This window comes from Tubulanus polymorphus, chromosome 3, assembly GCF_964204645.1.
Source record: "Tubulanus polymorphus chromosome 3, tnTubPoly1.2, whole genome shotgun sequence".
In the NCBI taxonomy this organism is placed as follows: Eukaryota; Metazoa; Nemertea; class Palaeonemertea; order Tubulaniformes; family Tubulanidae; genus Tubulanus; species Tubulanus polymorphus.
The window spans coordinates 19,007,441-19,034,904 of record NC_134027.1 but is presented as its reverse complement, the minus strand read 5'-3'; the positions used below and the strand labels follow the sequence as shown (position 1 = coordinate 19,034,904).

Below are 27,464 nucleotides of genomic sequence, written 5' to 3'. Positions count from 1 at the left end.
TTTATCGCGTGGTGAGTGGCGAGTTAACCATATTTAATCTTTAGTCTAAAAGAGACACACTTCTTGGGCTGGATCTGTGGTAAAATTACCTTGTCGTTGTTATTTATAACGATGTGTTTTTGAGTTGTCCTCGGTCAAAATGGCTGGGGGTTTGATTCAATTCCCTTCCGGAAGTAAGGTAATTTTTGCGGGAAATTGTGATTAATCTGTGTATTTTATAATTTAATTGATTGATATGTCCACTACATCTATGTTAAACTCTGATTTAGATCTTAGTAATGAATAGTAATCAAATTATCGGAATGGTAATAATTTATCAATAATGTATGTTCCAACAATCTGTTATGTGATTTAATTGAGTGTCATTCTCTAGTTTTCATTCGTAAATATATTTTCTCTTTATTTATCCCAGTGGTCTCAGTCGGTGAGTTTTCCCATCGTCAGTCGTTGCCCCCAAGACAGAACCAAATAACTGATACAGTTTAAAGAGGAGTCAGCTATCACATTTCGCCTTGATTATTACCGGGGTCGTGAAACCCAACGGATCGAATATCTTCGACGCTTGCCGTAATACAATACGCTTGGTAACGCCATTATCTAATTCCGCGGTTTGAACTGGTTTTAATGCCAGATATTCCGTTTCAGTGTTCCAATGTAGACCTAACACATTCGTTTCTGTAACGGATTCTGCCACTCCGTCATTTGACGCAAGTTCTTTAATATGCCCATCATTACTGTTACAGCACCGTAGGTTAAATCCTCCATCACTCATTACACCGAACGAGACTTGAAGCAAAACTCTTCAGCCATATATCGATCTCAGACCGAAACTATAATGTTATCCACGTAAATATTCTTCATGATTATATCAGCTACCCGTGACGAGTGTAGCATCAAGTGTTTATAGATACTTGCATTTGAAATAAATGGCGAACTGCTGGCTCCGAACAAAACTACTCTGAATCAATATGTAATTAACTCGCTTGTAGGATCATTAGAATCTTTGAGCCACAGAAAACGCGTAAAATCCCTATCTGCTTCTGGCAACAAAATTTGTAAGAACGCTTTCTCAATGTCTGATGTTATAGCTGTACTGTGTAGACGAAAACGCATCAATATCGCTGTGATGTCGTTTTGCATACGAGGACCCGGTCCAGACAATCGTTTAAAGCGCATCGCAAAGAGCTAATCATTGTTTGTTTGCACTTTCAGCTAAATGCAGTAGCTATCAAAATTTCGTCGTCGGAAATATTCAAAAATCATTACTTTCTTTCAGCAGATTGGCTATTTTGTGGAAATATGACGTCATAGATTGAGTTGCTAAGTAGCTTAAGTAAGTAGTAGTAAGTTAATTGTCTACGGCTATATCACGTTGAAAGCACCGGTTCTCGTCCGATCACCGAAGTTAAGCAACGTCGGGCCTGGTTAGTACTTGGATGGGTGACCGCCTGGGAATACCGGGTACTGTAGACTTTTTTCGAATTTTCCTCGATTTATTTCGAAAATTAAAGCGCATCGTAAAGAGCTATTTCATTATTTGTTTGCGCTTTTAGCTGAATGTAGTAGCTATCAAAATTTCGTCGTCGGAAATATTCACAAATCAATACTATCTATCATCATATTGGCTATTTTGTGGAAATGTGACGTCATAGATTGAGTTGCTAAGTAGCTGTTCTCATAGTTTCCTCAACCTCATTTACCGTCAATCAATGAGCGACCGACTCTCGCATAAGGGAAAGGCGACACGCGTTCCTGAGGCATCTTTCAATGGAGCGAATTGAAAATACTCCGAGTATTTTCTCTCGGAGTGGCTGATGACCGATAGTAAATAAACCTTTTTATTTATTTATTCACCGACGGACCTCGGCAGGATCGCAATAAAACTGCGTTAAAACAAAGATTTAAAGTACATTGTCTCGCTATCTTGGCGATCCGATGGAGGAGGTATTATCAAAACGGTTAGATTTTTACGTTTAATTGTCTACGGCCATACCACGTTGAAAGCACCGGTTCTCGTCCGATCACCGAAGTTAAGCGACGTCGGGCCCGGTTAGTGCTTGGATGGGTGATCGCTTGGGAATACCGGGTGCTGTAGACTTTTTTTCGAATTTTCCTCGATTTATTTCGAAAATTAAAGCGCATCGCAAAGAGCTATTTCATTATTTGTTTGCGCTTTTAACTGAATGTAGTAGCTATCAAAATTTCGTCGTCGGAAATATTCACAAATCATTACTTTCTTTCAGCAGATTGCCTATTTTTTGGAAATGTGACGTCATAGATTGAGTTGCTAAGTAGCTGTTCTCATAGTTTCCTCACCTTCATTTACCGTCAATCATTGAGCGACCGACTCTCGCATAAGGGAAAGGCGACACGCGTTGCTGAGGCATCTTTCGGTGGAGCGAATTGAAAATTCTCCGAGTATTTTCTCTCGGAGTGGCTGATGACCGATAGTAAATAAACCTTTAATTTATTCAATCACCGACGTACCTCGGCAGGATCGCGATAAAACTGCGTTAAAACAACGAAATAAAGTATACATTGTCTCGCTATCTTGGCGATCCGATGGAGGAGGTATTATCAAAACGGTTAGATTTTTACGTTTTGTTGTCTACGGCCATACCACGTTGAAAGCACCGGTTCTCGTCCGATCACCGACGTTAAGCAACGTCGGGCCCGGTTAGTACTTGGATGGGTGACCGCCTGGGAATACCGGGTGCTGTAGACTTTTTTCGAATTTTCCTCGACTTATTTGGAAAATTAAAAGCGCATCGCAAAGAGCTATTTCATTGTTTGTTTGCGCTTTAAATTAGCTGAATGTAGTAGCTATCAAAATTTCGTCGTCGGAAATATTCACAAATCATTACTTTCTTTCAGCAGATTGCCTATTTTGTGGAAATGTGACGTCATATATTGAGTTGCTAAGTAGCTGTTCTCATAGTTTCCTCACCCTCATTTACCGTCAATCATTGAGCGACCGACTCTCGCATAAGGGAAAGGCGACACGCGTTGCTGAGGCATCTTTCGGTGGAGCGAATTGAAAATTCTTCGAGTATTTTCTGTCGGAGTGGCTGATGACCGATAGTAAATAAACTTTTAATGTATTCAATCACCGACGTACCACGGCAGGATTGCGATAAAACTGCATTAAAACAAAGAAATAAAGTATACATTGTCTCGCTATCTTGGCGATCCGATGGAAGAGGTATTATCAAAACGGTTAGATTTTTACGTTTAATTGTGTACGGCCATACCACGTTGGGAAGCACCGGTTCTCGTTCGATCACCGAAGTTAAGCAACGTCGGGCCCGGATAGTACTTGGATGACTGACCGCCTGGGAATACCGGGTGCTGTAGACTTTTTTCGAATTTTCCTCGATTTATTTCGAAAATTAAAGCGCATCGCAAAGACCTATTTCATTATTTGTTTGCGCTTTTAACTGAATGTAGTAGCTATCAAAATTTCGTCGTTGGAAATATTCACAAATCATTACTTTCTTCCAGCAGATTGGCTATTTTGTAGAAATGTGACGTCATAGATTGAGTTGCTAAGTAGCTTTTCTCATAGTTTCCTCAACCTCATTACCGTCAATCATTGAGCGACCGACTCTCGCATAAGGGAAAGGCGAAACGCGTTGCTGAGGCATCGTTGGGTGGAGCGAATTGAAAATTATCCCGGTATTTTCTGTCGGAGTGGCTGATGACTACGGAAGCCCCTAGGTGACATATGAGATAATTTTTTTCATAATTTCGACTTATTAAGTCGAATTTCGACATAATAAGTCGGAATTCGACATAATAAGTCGAATTTCGTGTTATTAAGTCGAATTTCGACTTAATAAGTCGAATTTCGTGTTAATTAAGTCGAATTTCGACTTAATAAGTCGAAATTCGACATGAAAATAAAACTCGAAATTCGACTTAATTAACACGAAATTCGACTTGTTATGTCGGAATTCGACTTAATAAGTCGAATTTCGACATAATAAGTCGAATTTCGACATAATAAGTCGAATTTCGTGTTAATCAAGTCGAATTTCGACTTAATAAGTCGAAATTCGACATGAAAATAAAACTCGAAATTCGACTTAATTAACTCGAAATTCGACTTAATTAACACGAAATTCGACTTGTTATGTCGAAATTCGACTTAATAAGTCGAAATTGTGAAAAATTTTCTCGTATGTCACCTAGGGGCTTCCGTAGATGACCGATAGTAAATAAACTTTTAATTTATTCAATCACCGACGTACCTCGGCTGGATCACGATAAAACTGCGTTAAAACAAAGATTTAAAGTACATTGTCTCGCTATCTTGGCGTTCCGATGGAGGAGGTATTATCAAAACGGTTAGATTTTTACGTTTTGTTGTCTACGGCCATACCACGTTGAAAGCACCGGTTCTCGTCCGATCACCGAAGTTAAGCAACGTCGGGCCCGGTTAGTACTTAGATGGGTGACCGCCTGGGAATACCGGGTGCTGTAGACTTTTTTCACATTTTCCTCGACTTATTTGGAAAATTAAAAGCGCATCGCAAAGAGCTATTTCATTGTTTGTTTGCGCTTTAAATTAGCTGAATGTAGTAGCTATCCAAATTTCGTCGTCGGAAATATTCACAAATCATTACTTTCTTACAGCAGATTGGCTATTTTGTGGAAATGTGACGTCATAGATTGAGTTGCTAAGTAGCTGTTCTCATAGTTTCCTCAACCTCATTACCGTCAATCATTGAGCGACCGACTCTCGCATAAGGGAAAGGCGACACGCGTTGCTGAGGCATCGTTGGGTGGAGCGAATTGAAACTTATCCCGGTATTTTCTGTCGGAGTGGCTGATGACCGATAGTAAATAAACTTTTAATTTATTCAATCACCAACGTACCTCATCTTCGCTTGCCAGGGGTCAGGTATCACTCCCGAACTCGCTTCCCACCAGCCCCCTGGCCTCACGAAGCGTGATTTCATTACTGGCGCTATCGCGCATGACGTCATGTATCGATTTGCGAAATAATTCCTTGTTCAGTAAAACGTTCGCTGATTGGTCTATTTAACGGGAAAACCAATAGAGGCCTAAAGTCGTTAGTTACAAGCGCTGTGATTGGTACGACCGGATTCTGGTCGGCTAGTAACGACTCCAACGACTCGTGAGGTCAAGGGGTTCGGGGAACAGCTTTAGCGTAGTGGGTTCGAATCCCTTGACGGGTGAAGATGACGTACCTCGGCAGGATCGCGATAAAACTGCGTTAAAACAAAGATTTAAAGTACATTGTCTCGCTATCTTGGCGATCCGATGGAGGAGGTATTATCAAAACGGTTAGATTTTTACGTTTTGTTGTCTACGGCCATACCACGTTGAAAGCACCGGTTCTCGTCCGATCACCGAAGTTAAGCAACGTCGGGCCCGGTCAGTACTTGGATGGGTGACCGCCTGGGAATACCGGATGCTGTAGACTTTTTTTCGAATTTTCCTCGATTTATTTCGAAAATTAAAGCGCATCGCAAAGAGCTATTTCATTATTTGTTTGCGCTTTTAACTGAATGTAGTAGCTATCAAAATTTCGTCGTTGGAAATATTCACAAATCATTACTTTCTTTCAGCAGATTGGCTATTTTGTGGAAATGTGACGTCATAGATTGAGTTGCTAAGTAGCTGTTCTCATAGTTTCCTCAACCTCATTTACCGTCAATCATTGAGCGACCGACTCTCGCATAAGGGAAAGGCGACACGCGTTGCTGAGGCATCGTTCGGTGGAGCGAATTGAAAATTATCCCGGTATTTTCTGTCGGAGTGGCTGATGACCGATAGTAAATAAACTTTTAATTTTTTCAATCACCGACGTACCTCGGCAGGATCGGGATAAAACTGCGTTAAAACAAAGAAATAAAGTATACATTGTCTCGCTATTTTGGCGATCCGATGGAGGAGGTATTATCAAAACGGTTAGATTTTTACGTTTTGTTGTCTACAGCCATACCACGTTGAAATCACCGGTTCTCGTCCGATTACCGAAGTTAAGCAACGTCGGGCCCGGTTAGTACTTGGATGGGTGACCGCCTGGGAATACCGGGTGCTGTAGACTTTTTTCACATTTTCCTCGACTTATTTGGAAAATTAAAAGCGCATCGCAAAGAGCTATTTCATTGTTTGTTTGCGCTTTTAGCTGAATGAAGTAGCTATCAAAATTTCGTCGTCGGAAATATTCACAAATCATTACTTTCTTTCAGCAGATTGGCTTTTCTGTGGAAATGTGACGTCATAGATTGAGTTGCTAAGTAGCTGTTCTCATAGTTTCCTCAACCTCATTTACCGTCAATCATTGAGCGACCGACTCTCGCATAAGGGAAAGGCGACACGCGTTGCTAAGGCATCGTTCGGTGGAGCGAATTGAAAATTATCCCGGTATTTTCTGTCGGAGTGGCTGATGACCGATAGTAAATAAACTTTTAATTTATTCAATCACCGACGTACCTCGGCAGGATCGGGATAAAACTGCGTTAAAACAAAGAAATAAAGTATACATTGTCTCGCTATTTTGGCGATCCGATGGAGGAGGTATTATCAAAACGGTTAGATTTTTACGTTTTGTTGTCTACGGCCATACCACGTTGAAAGCACCGGTTCTCGTCCGATCACCGAAGTTAAGCAACGTCGGGCCCGGTTAGTACTTGGATGGGTGACCGCCTGGGAATACCGGGTGCTGTAGACTTTTTTTCGAATTCTTCTCGATTTATTTCGAAAATTAAAGCGCATCGCAAAGAGCTATTTCATTATTTGTTTGAGCTTTTAACTGAATGTAGTAGCTATCAAAATTTCGTCGTCGGAAATATTCACAAATCATTACTTTCTTTCAGCAGATTGGCTATGTTGTGGAAATGTGACGTCATAGATTGAGTTGCGAAGTAGCTGTTCTCATAGTTTCCTCGCCCTCATTTACCGTCAATCATTGAGCGACAGACTCTCGCATAAGGGAAAGGCGACACGCGTTGCTGAGGCATCTTTCGGTGGAGCGAATTGAAAATTATCCGAGTAGTTTCTGTCGGAGTGGCTGATGACCGATAGTAAATAAACCTTTAATTTATTAAATCACCGACGTACCTCGGCAGGATCGCGATAAAACAGCGTTAAAACAAAGAAATAAAGTATACATTGTCTCGCTATCTTGGCGATCCGATGAAGGAGGTATTATCAAAACGGTTAGATTTTTACGTTTTGTTGTCTACGGCCATACCACGTTGAAAGCACCGGTTCTCGTCCGATCACCGAAGTTAAGCAACGTCGGGCCCGGTTAGTACTTGGATGGGTGACCGCCTGGGAATACCGGGTGCTGTAGACTTTTTTACATTTTCCTCGACTTATTTGGAAAATCAAAAGCGCATCGCAAAGAGCTATTTCATTGTTTGTTTGCGCTTTTAGCTGAATGTAGTAGCTATCAAAATTTCGTCGTCGGAAATATTCACAAATCATTACTTTCTTTCAGCAGATTGGCTATTTTGTAGAAATGTGACGTCATAGATTGAGTTGCTAAGTAGCTGTTCTCATAGTTTCCTCAACCTCATTTACCGTCAATCATTGAGCGATAGACTCTCGCATAAGGGAAAGGCGACACGCGTTGCTGAGGCATCTTTCGGTGGAGCGAATTGAAAATTATCCGAGTAGTTTCTGTTGGAGTGGCTGATGACCGATAGTAAATAAACCTTTAATTTATTCAATCACCGACGTACCTCGGCAGGATCGCGATAAAACTGCGTTAAAACAAAGAAATAAAGTATACATTGTCTCGCTATCTTGGCGATCCGATGGAGGAGGTATTATCAAAATGGTTAGATTTTTACATTTTGTTGTCTACGGCCATACCACGTTGAAAGCACCGGTTCTCGTCCGATCACCGAAGTTAAGCAACGTCGGGCCCGGTTAGTACTTGGATGGGTGACCGCCTGGGAATACCGGGTGCTGTAGACTTTTTTTGAATTTTCCTCGACTTATTTGGAAAATTAAAAGCACATCGCAAAGAGCTATTTCATTGTTTGTTTGCGCTTTAAATTAGCTGAATGTAGTAGCTATCCAAATTTCGTCGTCGGAAATATTCACAAATCATTACTTTCTTTCAGCAGATTGGCTATGTTGTGGAAATGTGACGTCATAGATTGAGTTGCTAAGTAGCTGTTCTCATAGTTTCCTCACCCTCATTTACCGTCAATCATTGAGCGACCGACTCTCGCATAAGGGAAAGGCGACACGCGTTGCTGAGGCATCTTTCGGTGGAGCGAATTGAAAATTCTTCGAGTATTTTCTGTCGGAGTGGCTGATGACCGATAGTAAATTAACTTTTAATGTATTCAATCACCGACGTACCTCGGCAGGATTGCGATAAAACTGCGTTAAAACAAAGAAATAAAGTATACATTGTCTCGCTATCTTGGCGATCCGATGGAAGAGGTATTATCAAAACGGTTAGATTTTTACGTTTAATTGTGTACGGCCATACCACGTTGGGAAGCACCGGTTCTCGTTAGATCACCGAAGTTAAGCAACGTCGGGCCCGGATAGTACTTGGATGACTGACCGCCTGGGAATACCGGGTGCTGTAGACTTTTTTCGAATTTTCCTCGATTTATTTCGAAAATTAAAGCGCATCGCAAAGACCTATTTCATTATTTGTTTGCGCTTTTAACTGAATGTAGTAGCTATCAAAATTTCGTCGTTGGAAATATTCACAAATCATTACTTTCTTTCAGCAGATTGGCTATTTTGTAGAAATGTGACGTCATAGATTGAGTTGCTAAGTAGCTGTTCTCATAGTTTCCTCAACATCATTTACCGTCAATCATTGAACGACAGACTCTCGCATAAGGGAAAGGCGACACGCGTTGCTGAGGCATCTTTCGGTGGAGCGAATTGAAAATTATCCGAGTAGTTTCTGTCGGAGTGGCTGATGACCGATAGTAAATAAACCTTTAATTTATTCAATCACCGACGTACCTCGGCAGGATCGCGATAAAACTGCGTTAAAACAAAGATTCAAAGTACATTGTCTCGCTATCTTGGCGATCCGATGGAGGAGGTATTATCAAAACGGTTAGATTTTTACGTTTTGTTGTCTACGGCCATACCACGTTGAAAGCACCGGTTCTCGTCCGATCACCGAAGTTAAGCAACGTCGGGCCCGGTTAGTACTTGGATGGGTGACCGCCTGGGAATACCGGGTGCTGTAGACTTTTTTTGAATTTTCCTCGACTTATTTGGAAAATTAAAAGCACATCGCAAAGAGCTATTTCATTGTTTGTTTGCGCTTTAAATTAGCTGAATGTAGTAGCTATCCAAATTTCGTCGTCGGAAATATTCACAAATCATTACTTTCTTTCAGCAGATTGGCTATGTTGTGGAAATGTGACGTCATAGATTGAGTTGCTAAGTAGCTGTTCTCATAGTTTCCTCACCCTCATTTACCGTCAATCATTGAGCGACCGACTCTCGCATAAGGAAAAGGCGACACGCGTTGCTGAGGCATCTTTCGGTGGTTTTTTTGCGCTTTTAGCTGAATGTAGGTGCTAACAAAATTTCGTCGTCGGAAATATTCACAAATCATTACTTTCTTTCAGCAGATTGTCTATTTTGTGGAAATGTGACGTCATAGATTGAGTTGCTAAGTAGCTGTTCTCATAGTTTCCTCACCCTCATTTACCGTCAATCATTGAGCGACCGACTCTCGCATAAGGGAAAGGCGACACGCGTTGCTGAGGCATCTTTCGGTGGAGCGAATTGAAAATTCTCCGAGTATTTTCTCTCGGAGTGGCTGATGACCGATAGTAAATAAACTTTTTTATTCATTTATTCACCGACGGACCTCGGCAGGATCGCGATAAAACTGCGTTAAAACAAAGAAATATAGTATACATTGTCTCGCTATCTTGGCGATCCGATGGAGGAGGTATTATCAAAACGGTTAGATTTTTACGTTTTGTTGTCTACGGCCATACCACGTTGAAAGCACCGGTTCTCGTCCGATCACCGAAGTTAAGCAACGTCGGGCCCGGTTAGTACTTGGATGGGTGACCGCCTGGGAATACCGGGTGCTGTAGACTTTTTTTCGAATTCTTCTCGATTTATTTCGAAAATTAAAGCGCATCGCAAAGAGCTATTTCATTATTTGTTTGAGCTTTTAACTGAATGTAGTAGCTATCAAAATTTCGTCGTCGGAAATATTCAAAAATCATTACTTTCTTTCAGCAGATTGCCTATTTTGTGGAAATGTGACGTCATATATTGAGTTGCTAAGTAGCTGTTCTCATAGTTTCCTCACCCTCATTTACCGTCAATCATTGAGCGACCGACTCTCGCATAAGGGAAAGGCGACACGCGTTGCTGAGGCATCTTTCGGTGGAGCGAATTGAAAATTCTTCGAGTATTTTCTGTCGGAGTGGCTGATGACCGATAGTAAATAAACTTTTAATGTATTCAATCACCGACGTACCTCGGCAGGATTGCGATAAAACTGCGTTAAAACAAAGAAATAAAGTATACATTGTCTCGCTATCTTGGCGATCCGATGGAAGAGGTATTATCAAAACGGTTAGATTTTTACGTTTAATTGTGTACGGCCATACCACGTTGGGAAGCACCGGTTCTCGTTCGATCACCGAAGTTAAGCAACGTCGGGCCCGGATAGTACTTGGATGACTGACCGCCTGGGAATACCGGGTGCTGTAGACTTTTTTCGAATTTTCCTCGATTTATTTCGAAAATTAAAGCGCATCGCAAAGACCTATTTCATTATTTGTTTGCGCTTTTAACTGAATGTAGTAGCTATCAAAATTTCGTCGTTGGAAATATTCACAAATCATTACTTTCTTTCAGCAGATTGGCTATTTTGTAGAAATGTGACGTCATAGATTGAGTTGCTAAGTAGCTGTTCTCATAGTTTCCTCAACCTCATTTACCGTCAATCATTGAGCGACAGACTCTCGCATAAGGGAAAGGCGACACGCGTTGCTGAGGCATCTTTCGGTGGAGCGAATTGAAAATTATCCGAGTAGTTTCTGTTGGAGTGGCTGATGACCGATAGTAAATAAACCTTTAATTTATTCAATCACCGACGTACCTCGGCAGGATCGCGATAAAACTGCGTTAAAACAAAGAAATAAAGTATACATTGTCTCGCTATCTTGGCGATCCGATGGAGGAGGTATTATCAAAATGGTTAGATTTTTACATTTTGTTGTCTACGGCCATACCACGTTGAAAGCACCGGTTCTCGTCCGATCACCGAAGTTAAGCAACGTCGGGCCCGGTTAGTACTTGGATGGGTGACCGCCTGGGAATACCGGGTGCTGTAGACTTTTTTTGAATTTTCCTCGACTTATTTGGAAAATTAAAAGCGCATCGCAAAGAGCTATTTCATTGTTTGTTTGCGCTTTAAATTAGCTGAATGTAGTAGCTATCCAAATTTCGTCGTCGGAAATATTCACAAATCATTACTTTCTTTCAGCAGATTGGCTATGTTGTGGAAATGTGACGTCATAGATTGAGTTGCTAAGTAGCTGTTCTCATAGTTTTCCACCCTCATTTACCGTCAATCATTGAGCGACCGACTCTCGCATAAGGGAAAGGCGACACGCGTTGCTGAGGCATCTTTCGGTGGTTTTTTTGCGCTTTTAGCTGAATGTAGGTGCTAACAAAATTTCGTCGTCGGAAATATTCACAAATCATTACTTTCTTTCAGCAGATTGTCTATTTTGTGGAAATGTGACGTCATAGATTGAGTTGCTAAGTAGCTGTTCTCATAGTTTCCTCACCCTCATTTACCGTCAATCATTGAGCGACCGACTCTCGCATAAGGGAAAGGCGACACGCGTTGCTGAGGCATCTTTCGGTGGAGCGAATTGAAAATTCTCCGAGTATTTTCTCTCGGAGTGGCTGATGCCGATAGTAAATAAACCTTTAAATTTATTTATTCACCGACGGACCTCGGCAGGATCGCGATAAAACTGCGTTGGAATGAAGTTTATAATAAACATATTGATAAACGGTTTAGTGATATTCATTGGAAATTACTACATAATACTCTTACAACAGCTTCAAAATTAGTACTTTGGAAAATAATAACTGATCCAAATTGTAAAATTTGCGGACGCGCGGCAACAAATGACCATGTAGTATACTCATGCACAGAAGCACAACAATTATATTCACGCATACAACCAATCTTTGAACGCATAATAGGCACACCTATACGAATCACTCGAGACATCGTCTACACAGGAATTACCAAAACAATAGAAAGAGACTTTTTCAAACGCACACTTGCGAACTATCTTTTATTTCTCGCACAATTCATTTTGTACAAGAATCATTACAATCTAGAACAGGGCTCTGGTCGCATCAACACTATAATTTATTTCAAAAACGCACTTATAGATCGCATAAACCAAGAAATAATACTGCAACGAAATCTTCATATTTGGAGTCTTAACAATATATTTATAAACCTAGACGTAAACGGACTAAATACAGTAAACAGAATCACAATTGACACTATCGATGTAGTCTATTAATTACTTAACCTAACGCCTTTTATTAGTTTAGTACACCTACATATCCTGACTTTGACACTTGAGGTATGTTCTGATTTAGAATGAACAGGGATGACGGTCTATCAATGCGCATAGAACTGTCTGACCACTTTTGTCCTATATCATCACATACGCATAGATACCTTATTGTTTCTGGTTTTGGACTGTAAACTCAGTCTCACTGCCGCGATAACTGGAAAGCTGCCTCCGTTTTGGCTTCAGGATAGCAAGCTCAGTCTATTTTTGTGCAGTGGTGATTGGAAGGTTGCCTCTTGACACCGGTCTCATTAAGACCTACCAAAAAAAACCTAATTGTGACAAATGATTAACTGGGCGTGCCGCCTTGGTGATCACTGACGGTCTTCCATTACGCTAGCACTGTCAGATAGCCGCCAGAGTGGCATGCAATTTTTTGATCATGCCTGTAAATAAAACCCGATCAAGACTGTACATATGTATCATTGTATTAATCAAACTCGCGTGCCTGTGTCGCTTTCTTACTGACGGTCTATCAATGCGCATAGCACTGTCTGTTTGATCGCGACGCATCCACGGACCTAACTATGCACTGTTTATTAGAAACACAAAACTGCTCCCCGTGTACAACTTTTACTTTTAGGCAAACTCAGCACCAGATGTGAAGTACCAACTGCTCCCCTTGACGGAGAAACCTATCCTCATCGGAGCGTGCACCGTCGATGTCATACAACTACACTTCGGATACCAGGACCAAACTCTCATCTGGATAATTTGCTTTTCAAAATGTGCTTCCGTTTTATCTAGTCAGCACGCGGGACAATCAACTTAGAGGATTTTTACACCAACATCTACCCGAGGAAAGGCTACAATAAACATTCGGACTATTTACACGTGGAAAACGACCAAAAAAATGTTAAAAATTGACAAAATGATCTTCAACCTTGTAATATAGTTATTTCCTAAATCTTGATGTATTAAATTAGGCAGCCAACTAAATTAACCCCAATCAGTCGCTTGCCGGTTCAGACTGCTTGGATGATTGTTTGAATGAACCGGAACCGAAACTTTCAAATTATGTACTTCGATTTAAACAAAAAATTCTGTAAACTCGACCGCCGATCACACAACTATATTTGTACTTCGATTTCCGATTTCAAAATCAAACCCCCTGTTTCTTTCCCGGCAGGTGTGGTGGGTTTGTAAGGGACACCAAATCAAAAAATCAAACGAAATTTACCAATCAAATAAATCACAGGGTCAATCCCTATTTTAAGATCAAAACAAAGAAATATAGTATACATTGTCTCGCTATCTTGGCGATCCGATGGAGGAGGTATTATCAAAACGGTTAGATTTTTACGTTTTATTGTCTACGGCCATACCACGTTGAAAGCACCGGTTCTCGTCCGATCACCGAAGTTAAGCAACGTCGGGCCCGGTTAGTACTTGGATGGGTGACCGCCTGGGAATACCGGGTGCTGTAGACTTTTTTTCGAATTTTTCTCGATTTATTTCGAAAATTAAAGCGCATCGCAAAGAGCTATTTCATTATTTGTTTGAGCTTTTAACTGAATGTAGTAGCTATCAAAATTTCGTCGTCGGAAATATTCAAAAATCATTACTTTCTTTCAGCAGATTGGCTATTTTGTGGAAATGTGACGTCATAGATTGAGTTGCTCAGTAGCTGTTCTCATAGTTTCCTCACCCTCATTTACCGTCAATCATTGAGCGACCGACTCTCGCATAAGGGAAAGGCGACACGCGTTGCTGGGGCATCTTTCGGTGGAGCGAATTAAAAATTACCCAAGTAGTTTCTCTCGGAGTGGCTGATGACCGATAGTAAATAAACCTTTAATTTATTCAATCACCGACGTACCTCGGCAGGATCGCGATAAAACTGCGTTAAAACAAAGAAATAAAGTATACATTGTCTCGCTATCTTGGCGATCCGATGGAGGAGGTATTATCAAAACGGTTAGATTTTTACGTTTTGTTGTCTACGGCCATACCACGTTGAAAGCACCGGTTCTCGTCCGATCACCGAAGTTAAGCAACGTCGGGCCCGGTTAGTACTTGGATGGGTGACCGCCTGGGAATACCGGGTGCTGTAGACTTTTTTTCGAATTTTTCTCGATTTATTTCGAAAATTAAAGCGCATCGCAAAGAGCTATTTCATTATTTGTTTGCGCTTTTAACTGAATGTAGTAGCTATCAAAATTTCGTCGTTGGAAATATTCACAAATCATTACTTTCTTTCAGCAGATTGGCTATTTTGTAGAAATGTGACGTCATAGATTGAGTTGCTAAGTAGCTGTTCTCATAGTTTCCTCAACCTCATTTACCGTCAATCAATGAGCGACCGACTCTCGCATAAGGGAAAGGCGACACGCGTTGCTGAGGCATCGTTCGTTGGAGCGAATTGAAAATTATCCCGGTATTTTCTGTCGGAGTGGCTGATGACCGATAGTAAATAAACTTTTAATTTATTCAATCACCGACGTACCTCGGCAGGATCGGGATAAAACTGCGTTAAAACAAAGAAATAAAGTATACATTGTCTCGCTATCTTGGCGATCCGATGGAGGAGGTATTATCAAAACGGTTAGATTTTTACGTTTCGTTGTCTACGGCCATACCACGTTGAAAGCACCGGTTCTCGTCCGATCACCGAAGTTAAGCAACGTCGGGCCCGGTTAGTACTTGGATGGGTGACCGCCTGGGAATACCGGGTGCTGTAGACTTTTTTTCGAATTTTTCTCGATTTATTTCGAAAATTAAAGCGCATCGCAAAGAGCTATTTCATTATTTGTTTGAGCTTTTAACTGAATGTAGTAGCTATCAAAATTTCGTCGTCGGAAATATTCACAAATCATTACTTTCTTTCAGCAGATTGGCTATTTTGTGGAAATGTGACGTCATAGATTGAGTTGCGAAGTAGCTGTTCTCATAGTTTCCTCGCCCTCATTTACCGTCAATCATTGAGCGACAGACTCTCGCATAAGGGAAAGGCGACACGCGTTGCTGAGGCATCTTTCGGTGGAGCGAATTGAAAATTATCCGAGTAGTTTCTGTCGGAGTGGCTGATGACCGATAGTAAATAAACCTTTAATTTATTAAATCACCGACGTACCTCGGCAGGATCGCGATAAAACTGCGTTAAAACAAAGAAATAAAGTATACATTGTCTCGCTATCTTGGCGATCCGATGAAGGAGGTATTATCAAAACGGTTAGATTTTTACGTTTTGTTGTCTACGGCCATACCACGTTGAAAGCACCGGTTCTCGTCCGATCACCGAAGTTAAGCAACGTCGGGCCCGGTTAGTACTTGGATGGGTGACCGCCTGGGAATACCGGGTGCTGTAGACTTTTTTCGAATTTTCCTCGACTTATTTGGAAAATTAAAAGCACATCGCAAAGAGCTATTTCATTGTTTGTTTGCGCTTTAAATTAGCTGAATGTAGTAGCTATCCAAATTTCGTCGTCGGAAATATTCACAAATCATTACTTTCTTTCAGCAGATTGGCTATGTTGTGGAAATGTGACGTCATAGATTGAGTTGCGAAGTAGCTGTTCTCATAGTTTCCTCGCCCTCATTTACCGTCAATCATTGAGCGACAGACTCTCGCATAAGGGAAAGGCGACACGCGTTGCTGAGGCATCTTTCGGTGGAGCGAATTGAAAATTATCCGAGTAGTTTCTGTCGGAGTGGCTGATGACCGATAGTAAATAAACCTTTAATTTATTAAATCACCGACGTACCTCGGCAGGATCGCGATAAAACAGCGTTAAAACAAAGAAATAAAGTATACATTGTCTCGCTATCTTGGCGATCCGATGAAGGAGGTATTATCAAAACGGTTAGATTTTTACGTTTTGTTGTCTACGGCCATACCACGTTGAAAGCACCGGTTCTCGTCCGATCACCGAAGTTAAGCAACGTCGGGCCCGGTTAGTACTTGGATGGGTGACCGCCTGGGAATACCGGGTGCTGTAGACTTTTTTACATTTTCCTCGACTTATTTGGAAAATCAAAAGCGCATCGCAAAGAGCTATTTCATTGTTTGTTTGCGCTTTTAGCTGAATGTAGTAGCTATCAAAATTTCGTCGTCGGAAATATTCACAAATCATTACTTTCTTTCAGCAGATTGGCTATTTTGTAGAAATGTGACGTCATAGATTGAGTTGCTAAGTAGCTGTTCTCATAGTTTCCTCAACCTCATTTACCGTCAATCATTGAGCGATAGACTCTCGCATAAGGGAAAGGCGACACGCGTTGCTGAGGCATCTTTCGGTGGAGCGAATTGAAAATTATCCGAGTAGTTTCTGTTGGAGTGGCTGATGACCGATAGTAAATAAACCTTTAATTTATTCAATCACCGACGTACCTCGGCAGGATCGCGATAAAACTGCGTTAAAACAAAGAAATAAAGTATACATTGTCTCGCTATCTTGGCGATCCGATGGAGGAGGTATTATCAAAATGGTTAGATTTTTACATTTTGTTGTCTACGGCCATACCACGTTGAAAGCACCGGTTCTCGTCCGATCACCGAAGTTAAGCAACGTCGGGCCCGGTTAGTACTTGGATGGGTGACCGCCTGGGAATACCGGGTGCTGTAGACTTTTTTTGAATTTTCCTCGACTTATTTGGAAAATTAAAAGCACATCGCAAAGAGCTATTTCATTGTTTGTTTGCGCTTTAAATTAGCTGAATGTAGTAGCTATCCAAATTTCGTCGTCGGAAATATTCACAAATCATTACTTTCTTTCAGCAGATTGGCTATGTTGTGGAAATGTGACGTCATAGATTGAGTTGCTAAGTAGCTGTTCTCATAGTTTCCTCACCCTCATTTACCGTCAATCATTGAGCGACCGACTCTCGCATAAGGGAAAGGCGACACGCGTTGCTGAGGCATCTTTCGGTGGAGCGAATTGAAAATTCTTCGAGTATTTTCTGTCGGAGTGGCTGATGACCGATAGTAAATTAACTTTTAATGTATTCAATCACCGACGTACCTCGGCAGGATTGCGATAAAACTGCGTTAAAACAAAGAAATAAAGTATACATTGTCTCGCTATCTTGGCGATCCGATGGAAGAGGTATTATCAAAACGGTTAGATTTTTACGTTTAATTGTGTACGGCCATACCACGTTGGGAAGCACCGGTTCTCGTTAGATCACCGAAGTTAAGCAACGTCGGGCCCGGATAGTACTTGGATGACTGACCGCCTGGGAATACCGGGTGCTGTAGACTTTTTTCGAATTTTCCTCGATTTATTTCGAAAATTAAAGCGCATCGCAAAGACCTATTTCATTATTTGTTTGCGCTTTTAACTGAATGTAGTAGCTATCAAAATTTCGTCGTTGGAAATATTCACAAATCATTACTTTCTTTCAGCAGATTGGCTATTTTGTAGAAATGTGACGTCATAGATTGAGTTGCTAAGTAGCTGTTCTCATAGTTTCCTCAACATCATTTACCGTCAATCATTGAACGACAGACTCTCGCATAAGGGAAAGGCGACACGCGTTGCTGAGGCATCTTTCGGTGGAGCGAATTGAAAATTATCCGAGTAGTTTCTGTCGGAGTGGCTGATGACCGATAGTAAATAAACCTTTAATTTATTCAATCACCGACGTACCTCGGCAGGATCGCGATAAAACTGCGTTAAAACAAAGATTCAAAGTACATTGTCTCGCTATCTTGGCGATCCGATGGAGGAGGTATTATCAAAACGGTTAGATTTTTACGTTTTGTTGTCTACGGCCATACCACGTTGAAAGCACCGGTTCTCGTCCGATCACCGAAGTTAAGCAACGTCGGGCCCGGTTAGTACTTGGATGGGTGACCGCCTGGGAATACCGGGTGCTGTAGACTTTTTTTGAATTTTCCTCGACTTATTTGGAAAATTAAAAGCACATCGCAAAGAGCTATTTCATTGTTTGTTTGCGCTTTAAATTAGCTGAATGTAGTAGCTATCCAAATTTCGTCGTCGGAAATATTCACAAATCATTACTTTCTTTCAGCAGATTGGCTATGTTGTGGAAATGTGACGTCATAGATTGAGTTGCTAAGTAGCTGTTCTCATAGTTTCCTCACCCTCATTTACCGTCAATCATTGAGCGACCGACTCTCGCATAAGGAAAAGGCGACACGCGTTGCTGAGGCATCTTTCGGTGGTTTTTTTGCGCTTTTAGCTGAATGTAGGTGCTAACAAAATTTCGTCGTCGGAAATATTCACAAATCATTACTTTCTTTCAGCAGATTGTCTATTTTGTGGAAATGTGACGTCATAGATTGAGTTGCTAAGTAGCTGTTCTCATAGTTTCCTCACCCTCATTTACCGTCAATCATTGAGCGACCGACTCTCGCATAAGGGAAAGGCGACACGCGTTGCTGAGGCATCTTTCGGTGGAGCGAATTGAAAATTCTCCGAGTATTTTCTCTCGGAGTGGCTGATGACCGATAGTAAATAAACTTTTTTATTCATTTATTCACCGACGGACCTCGGCAGGATCGCGATAAAACTGCGTTAAAACAAAGAAATATAGTATACATTGTCTCGCTATCTTGGCGATCCGATGGAGGAGGTATTATCAAAACGGTTAGATTTTTACGTTTTGTTGTCTACGGCCATACCACGTTGAAAGCACCGGTTCTCGTCCGATCACCGAAGTTAAGCAACGTCGGGCCCGGTTAGTACTTGGATGGGTGACCGCCTGGGAATACCGGGTGCTGTAGACTTTTTTTCGAATTCTTCTCGATTTATTTCGAAAATTAAAGCGCATCGCAAAGAGCTATTTCATTATTTGTTTGAGCTTTTAACTGAATGTAGTAGCTATCAAAATTTCGTCGTCGGAAATATTCAAAAATCATTACTTTCTTTCAGCAGATTGCCTATTTTGTGGAAATGTGACGTCATATATTGAGTTGCTAAGTAGCTGTTCTCATAGTTTCCTCACCCTCATTTACCGTCAATCATTGAGCGACCGACTCTCGCATAAGGGAAAGGCGACACGCGTTGCTGAGGCATCTTTCGGTGGAGCGAATTGAAAATTCTTCGAGTATTTTCTGTCGGAGTGGCTGATGACCGATAGTAAATAAACTTTTAATGTATTCAATCACCGACGTACCTCGGCAGGATTGCGATAAAACTGCGTTAAAACAAAGAAATAAAGTATACATTGTCTCGCTATCTTGGCGATCCGATGGAGGAGGTATTATCAAAACGGTTAGATTTTTACGTTTAATTGTGTACGGCCATACCACGTTGGGAAGCACCGGTTCTCGTTCGATCACCGAAGTTAAGCAACGTCGGGCCCGGTTAGTACTTGGATGGGTGACCGCCTGGGAATACCGGGTGCTGTAGACTTTTTTTCGAATTTTTCTCGATTTATTTCGAAAATTAAAGCGCATCGCAAAGAGCTATTTCATTATTTGTTTGAGCTTTTAACTGAATGTAGTAGCTATCAAAATTTCGTTGTCGGAAATATTCAAAAATCATTACTTTCTTTCAGTAGATTGGCTATTTTGTGGAAATGTGACGTCATAGATTGAGTTGCTAAGTAGCTGTTCTCATAGTTTCCTCACCCTCATTTACCGTCAATCATTGAGCGACCGACTCTCGCATAAGGGAAAGGCGACACGCGTTGCTGAGGCATCTTTCGGTGGAGCGAATTGAAAATTCTCCGAGTATTTTCTCTCGGAGTGGCTGATGACCGATAGTAAATAAACCTTTTTATTCATTTATTCACCGACGGACCTCGGCAGGATCGCGATAAAACTGCGTTAAAACAAAGAAATATAGTATACATTGTCTCGCTATCTTGGCGATCCGATGGAGGAGGTATTATCAAAACGGTTAGATTTTTACGTTTTGTTGTCTACGGCCATACCACGTTGAAAGCACCGGTTCTCGTCCGATCACCGAAGTTAAGCAACGTCGGGCCCGGTTAGTACTTGGATGGGTGACCGCCTGGGAATACCGGGTGCTGTAGACTTTTTTGACGCCTTATAAAACGTTACCATTATGAAACCTAAACAATGTTAACCATTCAGCGTCATTTTACAAACGACAGCCGTAAATCGATGTGCAAAATGACACAGGTCTATGTGTACACAAACAAGCTATCTGGCAAAATGTTATTGACATAGATGTAGAATGGCTTCCTGTGATTATATAATGACCTATATTTGAACGTCGAAATATTATATTGCATTGAATATCATTAGAAGACGTATTGTAATAGTAAAGGATGTATGATTATATCAGAAGCGGCAGGCATAAATAGAAATGATAAGTAAATCGGATTATTCGGTTAAATGGCGGATGTATACACGATTTGGAAGTCTGATATAAAAGTCAGACCCTGACGTGGGCATGCCGGTGGAATGACGAAGCTATCTACGATGTGTGTAGGGCCGGCGTGAATTTCATCAGCGGCTACAAGCGGTCAATATGAAAATGTGTAAACATATGATTTCAATATTCAAACGTTTTAGAAAATATGTTTGATATTAGGAGTATGCAGGTTTCGTGAGATTAGCAATTTATAATAGCATAGCTATCATATACGGCTCCGCGTCCTCTGATGGCATGTGTATGAGTGACAATTCAATTCAATTTTTTATTGATCCTTATTACATTGAAATTTCGGGATAAAATTCCCAAATTCAATAAATACCAAATTTTAAAATAAATTAATACAACATACATGACACACGGGTAATTCATACAGAACAACATAAGCATGTTATTTTAAATGACAATGTCTACTTCAACCCACCCAGACTCAAGACTCTAGGATATCGAGTGACAGCCAAACCCGTGGCCCGGGCCGGCTGGCTAGGCCACACGATATGCTCGAAGTCATGATGAAGCAGACATCAGAAGAGCTCGTTCTTCAACCATGGAGGCAATGAAGTTGCAGACCAGCTTAGAGGCATAAGTAAATGAAGTCGGTCGCAAGTTCGCGATCAATTATTGAGAATTTTTGATAAAAAAATTTAAACCACTACTAGAGTCGAAGACCCGCTGTATCATCTACCCAATCGCCAAATCTCATCATTCCCCAAATTTCTTAAAACTTCGATTTCAAATTTGCAATTCCACATTAGCTTAGCCAAGAAATTATACATTTTTTTCGCAGGCGTCAAATAATTTTCTAAAATTAATTTTCTTGTTTTCGAATTTTTCTCGATTTATTTCGAAAATTAAAGCGCATCGCAAAGAGCTATTTCATTATTTGTTTGAGCTTTTAACTGAATGTAGTAGCTATCAAAATTTCGTTGTCGGAAATATTCAAAAATCATTACTTTCTTTCAGTAGATTGGCTATTTTGTGGAAATGTGACGTCATAGATTGATTTGCTAAGTAGCTGTTCTCATAGTTTCCTCACCCTCATTTACCGTCAATCATTGAGCGACCGACTCTCGCATAAGGGAAAGGCGACACGCGTTGCTGAGGCATCTTTCGGTGGAGCGAATTGAAAATTCTCCGAGTATTTTCTGTCGGAGTGGCTGATGACCGATAGTAAATAAACTTTTAATTTATTCAATCACCGACGTACCTCGGCAGGATCGCGATAAAACTGCGTTAAAACAAAGATTTAAAGTACATTGTCTCGCTATCTTGGCGATCCGATGGAGGAGGTATTATCAAAACGGTTAGATTTTTACGTTTTGTTGTCTACGGCCATACCACGTTGAAAGCACCGGTTCTCGTCCGATCACCGAAGTTAAGCCACGTCGGGCCCGGTTAGTACTTGGATGGGTGACCGCCTGGGAATACCGGGTGCTGTAGACTTTTTTTCGAATTTTTCTCGATTTATTTCGAAAATTAAAGCGCATCGCAAAGAGCTATTTCATTATTTGTTTGAGCTTTTAGCTGAATGTAGTAGCTATCAAAATTTCGTCGTCGGAAATATTCACAAATCATTACTTTCTTTCAGCAGATTGCCTATTTTGTGGAAATGTGACGTCATATATTGAGTTGCTAAGTAGCTGTTCTCATAGTTTCCTCACCCTCATTTACCGTCAATCATTGAGCGACCGACTCTCGCATAAGGGAAAGGCGACACGCGTTGCTGAGGCATCTTTCGGTGGAGCGAATTGAAAATTATCCGAGTAGTTTCTGTTGGAGTGGCTGATGACCGATAGTAAATAAACCTTTAATTTATTCAATCACCGACGTACCTCGGCAGGATCGCGATAAAACTGCGTTAAAACAAAGAAATAAAGTATACATTGTCTCGCTATCTTGGCGATCCGATGGAGGAGGTATTATCAAAACGGTTAGATTTTTACGTTTTGTTGTCTACGGCCATACCACGTTGAAAGCACCGGTTCTCGTCCGATCACCGAAGTTAAGCAACGTCGGGCCCGGTTAGTACTTGGATGGGTGACCGCCTGGGAATACCGGGTGCTGTAGACTTTTTTTCGAATTTTCCTCGACTTATTTGGAAAATTAAAAGCACATCGCAAAGAGCTATTTCATTGTTTGTTTGCGCTTTAAATTAGCTGAATGTAGTAGCTATCCAAATTTCGTCGTCGGAAATATTCACAAATCATTACTTTCTTTCAGCAGATTGGCTATGTTGTGGAAATGTGACGTCATAGATTGAGTTGCTAAGTAGCTGTTCTCATAGTTTCCTCACCCTCATTTACCGTCAATCATTGAGCGACCGACTCTCGCATAAGGGAAAGGCGACACGCGTTGCTGAGGCATCTTTCGGTGGTTTTTTTGCGCTTTTAGCTGAATGTAGGTGCTAACAAAATTTCGTCGTCGGAAATATTCACAAATCATTACTTTCTTTCAGCAGATTGTCTATTTTGTGGAAATGTGACGTCATAGATTGAGTTGCTAAGTAGCTGTTCTCATAGTTTCCTCACCCTCATTTACCGTCAATCATTGAGCGACCGACTCTCGCATAAGGGAAAGGCGACACGCGTTGCTGAGGCATCTTTCGGTGGAGCGAATTAAAAATTCTCCGAGTATTTTCTCTCGGAGTGGCTGATGCCGATAGTAAATAAACCTTTAAATTTATTTATTCACCGACGGACCTCGGCAGGATCGCGATAAAACTGCGTTAAAACAAAGAAATATAGTATACATTGTCTCGCTATCTTGGCGATCCGATGGAGGAGGTATTATCAAAACGGTTAGATTTTTACGTTTTGTTTTCTACGGCCATACCACGTTGAAAGCACCGGTTCTCGTCCGATCACCGAAGTTAAGCAACGTCGGGCCCGGTTAGTACTTGGATGGGTGACCGCCTGGGAATACCGGGTGCTGTAGACTTTTTTTCGAATTTTTCTCGATTTATTTCGAAAATTAAAGCGCATCGCAAAGAGCTATTTCATTATTTGTTTGAGCTTTTAACTGAATGTAGTAGCTATCAAAATTTCGTTGTCGGAAATATTCAAAAATCATTACTTTCTTTCAGTAGATTGGCTATTTTGTGGAAATGTGACGTCATAGATTGATTTGCTAAGTAGCTGTTCTCATAGTTTCCTCACCCTCATTTACCGTCAATCATTGAGCGACCGACTCTCGCATAAGGGAAAGGCGACACGCGTTGCTGAGGCATCTTTCGGTGGAGCGAATTGAAAATTCTCCGAGTATTTTCTGTCGGAGTGGCTGATGACCGATAGTAAATAAACTTTTAATTTATTCAATCACCGACGTACCTCGGCAGGATCGCGATAAAACTGCGTTAAAACAAAGATTTAAAGTACATTGTCTCGCTATCTTGGCGATCCGATGGAGGAGGTATTATCAAAACGGTTAGATTTTTACGTTTTGTTGTCTACGGCCATACCACGTTGAAAGCACCGGTTCTCGTCCGATCACCGAAGTTAAGCCACGTCGGGCCCGGTTAGTACTTGGATGGGTGACCGCTTGGGAATACCGGGTGCTGTAGACTTTTTTTCGAATTTTTCTCGATTTATTTCGAAAATTAAAGCGCATCGCAAAGAGCTATTTCATTATTTGTTTGAGCTTTTAGCTGAATGTAGTAGCTATCAAAATTTCGTCGTCGGAAATATTCACAAATCATTACTTTCTTTCAGCAGATTGCCTATTTTGTGGAAATGTGACGTCATATATTGAGTTGCTAAGTAGCTGTTCTCATAGTTTCCTCACCCTCATTTACCGTCAATCATTGAGCGACCGACTCTCGCATAAGGGAAAGGCGACACGCGTTGCTGAGGCATCTTTCGGTGGAGCGAATTGAAAATTATCCGAGTAGTTTCTGTTGGAGTGGCTGATGACCGATAGTAAATAAACCTTTAATTTATTCAATCACCGACGTACCTCGGCAGGATCGCGATAAAACTGCGTTAAAACAAAGAAATAAAGTATACATTGTCTCGCTATCTTGGCGATCCGATGGAGGAGGTATTATCAAAACGGTTAGATTTTTACGTTTTGTTGTCTACGGCCATACCACGTTGAAAGCACCGGTTCTCGTCCGATCACCGAAGTTAAGCAACGTCGGGCCCGGTTAGTACTTGGATGGGTGACCGCCTGGGAATACCGGGTGCTGTAGACTTTTTTTCGAATTTTCCTCGACTTATTTGGAAAATTAAAAGCACATCGCAAAGAGCTATTTCATTGTTTGTTTGCGCTTTAAATTAGCTGAATGTAGTAGCTATCCAAATTTCGTCGTTGGAAATATTCACAAATCATTACTTTCTTTCAGCAGATTGGCTATGTTGTGGAAATGTGACGTCATAGATTGAGTTGCTAAGTAGCTGTTCTCATAGTTTCCTCACCCTCATTTACCGTCAATCATTGAGCGACCGACTCTCGCATAAGGGAAAGGCGACACGCGTTGCTGAGGCATCTTTCGGTGTTTTTTTTGCGCTTTTAGCTGAATGTAGGTGCTAACAAAATTTCGTCGTCGGAAATATTCACAAATCATTACTTTCTTTCAGCAGATTGTCTATTTTGTGGAAATGTGACGTCATAGATTGAGTTGCTAAGTAGCTGTTCTCATAGTTTCCTCACCCTCATTTACCGTCAATCATTGAGCGACCGACTCTCGCATAAGGGAAAGGCGACACGCGTTGCTGAGGCATCTTTCGGTGGAGCGAATTGAAAATTCTCCGAGTATTTTCTCTCGGAGTGGCTGATGCCGATAGTAAATAAACCTTTAAATTTATTTATTCACCAACGGACCTCGGCAGGATCGCGATAAAACTGCGTTAAAACAAAGAAATATAGTATACATTGTCTCGCTATCTTGGCGATCCGATGGAGGAGGTATTATCAAAACGGTTAGATTTTTACGTTTTGTTTTCTACGGCCATACCACGTTGAAAGCACCGGTTCTCGTCCGATCACCGAAGTTAAGCAACGTCGGGCCCGGTTAGTACTTGGATGGGTGACCGCCTGGGAATACCGGGTGCTGTAGACTTTTTTTCGAATTTTTCTCGATTTATTTCGAAAATTAAAGCGCATCGCAAAGAGCTATTTCATTATTTGTTTGAGCTTTTAACTGAATGTAGTAGCTATCAAAATTTCGTTGTCGGAAATATTCAAAAATCATTACTTTCTTTCAGTAGATTGGCTATTTTGTGGAAATGTGACGTCATAGATTGATTTGCTAAGTAGCTGTTCTCATAGTTTCCTCACCCTCATTTACCGTCAATCATTGAGCGACCGACTCTCGCATAAGGGAAAGGCGACACGCGTTGCTGAGGCATCTTTCGGTGGAGCGAATTGAAAATTCTCCGAGTATTTTCTCTCGGAGTGGCTGATGACCGATAGTAAATAAACCTTTTTATTCATTTATTCACCGACGGACCTCGGCAGGATCGCGATAAAACTGCGTTAAAACAAAGAAATATAGTATACATTGTCTCGCTATCTTGGCGATCCGATGGAGGAGGTATTATCAAAACGGTTAGATTTTTACGTTTTGTTGTCTACGGCCATACCACGTTGAAAGCACCGGTTCTCGTCCGATCACCGAAGTTAAGCAACGTCGGGCCCGGTTAGTACTTGGATGGGTGACCGCCTGGGAATACCGGGTGCTGTAGACTTTTTTTCACATTTTCCTCGACTTATTTGGAAAATTAAAAGCGCATCGCAAAGAGCTATTCCATTGTTTGTTTGCGCTTTTAGCTGAATGCAGTAGCTATCAAAATTTCGTCGTCGGAAATATTCACAAATCATTACTTTCTTTCAGCAGATTGGCTATTTTGTGGAAATGTGACGTCATAGATTGAGTTGCTAAGTAGCTGTTCTCATAGTTTCCTCACCCTCATTTACCGTCAATCATTGAGCGACCGACTCTCGCATAAGGGAAAGGCGACACGCGTTGCTGAGGCATCGTTCGGTGGAGCGAATTGAAAATTATCCCGGTATTTTCTGTCGGAGTGGCTGATGACCGATAGTAAATAAACTTTTAATTTATTCAATCACCGACGTACCTCGGCAGGATCGCGATAAAACTGCGTTAAAACAAAGAAATATAGTATACATTGTCTCGCTATCTTGGCGATCCGATGGAGGAGGTATTATCAAAACGGTTAGATTTTTACGTTTTGTTTTCTACGGCCATACCACGTTGAAAGCACCGGTTCTCGTCCGATCACCGAAGTTAAGCAACGTCGGGCCCGGTTAGTACTTGGATGGGTGACCGCCTGGGAATACCGGGTGATGTAGACTTTTTTTCGAATTTTCCTCGATTTATTTCGAAAACTAAAGCGCATCGCAAAGAGCTATTTCATTATTTGTTTGCGCTTTTAACTGAATGTAGTAGCTATCAAAATTTCGTCGTTGGAAATATTCACAAATCATTACTTTCTTTCAGCAGATTGGCTATTTTGTGGAAATGTGACGTCACAGATTGAGTTGCTAAGTAGCTGTTCTCATAAGTTTCCTCAACCTCATTACCGTCAATCATTGA

At 41.2% G+C, this 27,464-nt stretch overlaps 34 non-coding genes across 34 annotated transcripts; all 34 read left to right on the top strand.

The window, feature by feature from the left end:
- Positions 1 to 1,354: 1,354 nt before the first annotated feature.
- LOC141902976 (5S ribosomal RNA) lies at positions 1,355 to 1,473 on the top strand. The gene has a single exon (XR_012619016.1). It is a non-coding gene; the product is annotated as a 5S ribosomal RNA (ribosomal RNA).
- Positions 1,474 to 1,979: 506 nt separating this feature from the next.
- On the top strand, positions 1,980 to 2,098 carry LOC141902980 (5S ribosomal RNA). The gene has a single exon (XR_012619020.1). It is a non-coding gene; the product is annotated as a 5S ribosomal RNA (ribosomal RNA).
- A 508-nt stretch (positions 2,099 to 2,606) lies between these two features.
- On the top strand, positions 2,607 to 2,725 carry LOC141902970 (5S ribosomal RNA). The gene has a single exon (XR_012619011.1). It is a non-coding gene; the product is annotated as a 5S ribosomal RNA (ribosomal RNA).
- A 512-nt stretch (positions 2,726 to 3,237) lies between these two features.
- On the top strand, positions 3,238 to 3,357 carry LOC141902986 (5S ribosomal RNA). Its single transcript, XR_012619026.1, has one exon. It is a non-coding gene; the product is annotated as a 5S ribosomal RNA (ribosomal RNA).
- A 1,010-nt stretch (positions 3,358 to 4,367) lies between these two features.
- LOC141902966 (5S ribosomal RNA) lies at positions 4,368 to 4,486 on the top strand. Its single transcript, XR_012619007.1, has one exon. It is a non-coding gene; the product is annotated as a 5S ribosomal RNA (ribosomal RNA).
- An 844-nt stretch (positions 4,487 to 5,330) lies between these two features.
- LOC141902977 (5S ribosomal RNA) lies at positions 5,331 to 5,449 on the top strand. Its single transcript, XR_012619017.1, has one exon. It is a non-coding gene; the product is annotated as a 5S ribosomal RNA (ribosomal RNA).
- Positions 5,450 to 5,957: 508 nt separating this feature from the next.
- Positions 5,958 to 6,076, top strand: LOC141902975 (5S ribosomal RNA). The gene has a single exon (XR_012619015.1). It is a non-coding gene; the product is annotated as a 5S ribosomal RNA (ribosomal RNA).
- A 508-nt stretch (positions 6,077 to 6,584) lies between these two features.
- On the top strand, positions 6,585 to 6,703 carry LOC141902965 (5S ribosomal RNA). The gene has a single exon (XR_012619006.1). It is a non-coding gene; the product is annotated as a 5S ribosomal RNA (ribosomal RNA).
- A 508-nt stretch (positions 6,704 to 7,211) lies between these two features.
- LOC141902964 (5S ribosomal RNA) lies at positions 7,212 to 7,330 on the top strand. The gene has a single exon (XR_012619005.1). It is a non-coding gene; the product is annotated as a 5S ribosomal RNA (ribosomal RNA).
- Positions 7,331 to 7,837: 507 nt separating this feature from the next.
- On the top strand, positions 7,838 to 7,956 carry LOC141902963 (5S ribosomal RNA). The gene has a single exon (XR_012619004.1). It is a non-coding gene; the product is annotated as a 5S ribosomal RNA (ribosomal RNA).
- Positions 7,957 to 8,468: 512 nt separating this feature from the next.
- On the top strand, positions 8,469 to 8,588 carry LOC141902989 (5S ribosomal RNA). Its single transcript, XR_012619028.1, has one exon. It is a non-coding gene; the product is annotated as a 5S ribosomal RNA (ribosomal RNA).
- A 505-nt stretch (positions 8,589 to 9,093) lies between these two features.
- Positions 9,094 to 9,212, top strand: LOC141902962 (5S ribosomal RNA). The gene has a single exon (XR_012619003.1). It is a non-coding gene; the product is annotated as a 5S ribosomal RNA (ribosomal RNA).
- A 748-nt stretch (positions 9,213 to 9,960) lies between these two features.
- Positions 9,961 to 10,079, top strand: LOC141902960 (5S ribosomal RNA). Its single transcript, XR_012619001.1, has one exon. It is a non-coding gene; the product is annotated as a 5S ribosomal RNA (ribosomal RNA).
- A 508-nt stretch (positions 10,080 to 10,587) lies between these two features.
- Positions 10,588 to 10,707, top strand: LOC141902985 (5S ribosomal RNA). Its single transcript, XR_012619025.1, has one exon. It is a non-coding gene; the product is annotated as a 5S ribosomal RNA (ribosomal RNA).
- Positions 10,708 to 11,214: 507 nt separating this feature from the next.
- Positions 11,215 to 11,333, top strand: LOC141902959 (5S ribosomal RNA). The gene has a single exon (XR_012619000.1). It is a non-coding gene; the product is annotated as a 5S ribosomal RNA (ribosomal RNA).
- A 2,580-nt stretch (positions 11,334 to 13,913) lies between these two features.
- On the top strand, positions 13,914 to 14,032 carry LOC141902958 (5S ribosomal RNA). The gene has a single exon (XR_012618999.1). It is a non-coding gene; the product is annotated as a 5S ribosomal RNA (ribosomal RNA).
- A 508-nt stretch (positions 14,033 to 14,540) lies between these two features.
- LOC141902957 (5S ribosomal RNA) lies at positions 14,541 to 14,659 on the top strand. The gene has a single exon (XR_012618998.1). It is a non-coding gene; the product is annotated as a 5S ribosomal RNA (ribosomal RNA).
- Positions 14,660 to 15,167: 508 nt separating this feature from the next.
- Positions 15,168 to 15,286, top strand: LOC141902956 (5S ribosomal RNA). Its single transcript, XR_012618997.1, has one exon. It is a non-coding gene; the product is annotated as a 5S ribosomal RNA (ribosomal RNA).
- Positions 15,287 to 15,794: 508 nt separating this feature from the next.
- On the top strand, positions 15,795 to 15,913 carry LOC141902955 (5S ribosomal RNA). The gene has a single exon (XR_012618996.1). It is a non-coding gene; the product is annotated as a 5S ribosomal RNA (ribosomal RNA).
- Positions 15,914 to 16,425: 512 nt separating this feature from the next.
- Positions 16,426 to 16,544, top strand: LOC141902954 (5S ribosomal RNA). Its single transcript, XR_012618995.1, has one exon. It is a non-coding gene; the product is annotated as a 5S ribosomal RNA (ribosomal RNA).
- Positions 16,545 to 17,051: 507 nt separating this feature from the next.
- Positions 17,052 to 17,170, top strand: LOC141902953 (5S ribosomal RNA). The gene has a single exon (XR_012618994.1). It is a non-coding gene; the product is annotated as a 5S ribosomal RNA (ribosomal RNA).
- Positions 17,171 to 17,682: 512 nt separating this feature from the next.
- Positions 17,683 to 17,802, top strand: LOC141902987 (5S ribosomal RNA). Its single transcript, XR_012619027.1, has one exon. It is a non-coding gene; the product is annotated as a 5S ribosomal RNA (ribosomal RNA).
- Positions 17,803 to 18,307: 505 nt separating this feature from the next.
- On the top strand, positions 18,308 to 18,426 carry LOC141902952 (5S ribosomal RNA). The gene has a single exon (XR_012618993.1). It is a non-coding gene; the product is annotated as a 5S ribosomal RNA (ribosomal RNA).
- Positions 18,427 to 19,174: 748 nt separating this feature from the next.
- On the top strand, positions 19,175 to 19,293 carry LOC141902948 (5S ribosomal RNA). Its single transcript, XR_012618989.1, has one exon. It is a non-coding gene; the product is annotated as a 5S ribosomal RNA (ribosomal RNA).
- A 508-nt stretch (positions 19,294 to 19,801) lies between these two features.
- Positions 19,802 to 19,921, top strand: LOC141902981 (5S ribosomal RNA). Its single transcript, XR_012619021.1, has one exon. It is a non-coding gene; the product is annotated as a 5S ribosomal RNA (ribosomal RNA).
- A 509-nt stretch (positions 19,922 to 20,430) lies between these two features.
- On the top strand, positions 20,431 to 20,549 carry LOC141902996 (5S ribosomal RNA). Its single transcript, XR_012619035.1, has one exon. It is a non-coding gene; the product is annotated as a 5S ribosomal RNA (ribosomal RNA).
- A 1,686-nt stretch (positions 20,550 to 22,235) lies between these two features.
- On the top strand, positions 22,236 to 22,354 carry LOC141902971 (5S ribosomal RNA). The gene has a single exon (XR_012619012.1). It is a non-coding gene; the product is annotated as a 5S ribosomal RNA (ribosomal RNA).
- Positions 22,355 to 22,862: 508 nt separating this feature from the next.
- On the top strand, positions 22,863 to 22,981 carry LOC141902984 (5S ribosomal RNA). Its single transcript, XR_012619024.1, has one exon. It is a non-coding gene; the product is annotated as a 5S ribosomal RNA (ribosomal RNA).
- A 748-nt stretch (positions 22,982 to 23,729) lies between these two features.
- On the top strand, positions 23,730 to 23,848 carry LOC141902969 (5S ribosomal RNA). Its single transcript, XR_012619010.1, has one exon. It is a non-coding gene; the product is annotated as a 5S ribosomal RNA (ribosomal RNA).
- Positions 23,849 to 24,354: 506 nt separating this feature from the next.
- LOC141902974 (5S ribosomal RNA) lies at positions 24,355 to 24,473 on the top strand. The gene has a single exon (XR_012619014.1). It is a non-coding gene; the product is annotated as a 5S ribosomal RNA (ribosomal RNA).
- Positions 24,474 to 24,981: 508 nt separating this feature from the next.
- LOC141902973 (5S ribosomal RNA) lies at positions 24,982 to 25,100 on the top strand. The gene has a single exon (XR_012619013.1). It is a non-coding gene; the product is annotated as a 5S ribosomal RNA (ribosomal RNA).
- A 748-nt stretch (positions 25,101 to 25,848) lies between these two features.
- LOC141902968 (5S ribosomal RNA) lies at positions 25,849 to 25,967 on the top strand. Its single transcript, XR_012619009.1, has one exon. It is a non-coding gene; the product is annotated as a 5S ribosomal RNA (ribosomal RNA).
- Positions 25,968 to 26,476: 509 nt separating this feature from the next.
- Positions 26,477 to 26,595, top strand: LOC141902961 (5S ribosomal RNA). Its single transcript, XR_012619002.1, has one exon. It is a non-coding gene; the product is annotated as a 5S ribosomal RNA (ribosomal RNA).
- Positions 26,596 to 27,104: 509 nt separating this feature from the next.
- Positions 27,105 to 27,223, top strand: LOC141902978 (5S ribosomal RNA). Its single transcript, XR_012619018.1, has one exon. It is a non-coding gene; the product is annotated as a 5S ribosomal RNA (ribosomal RNA).
- The last annotated feature ends 241 nt before the right edge of the window (positions 27,224 to 27,464 follow it).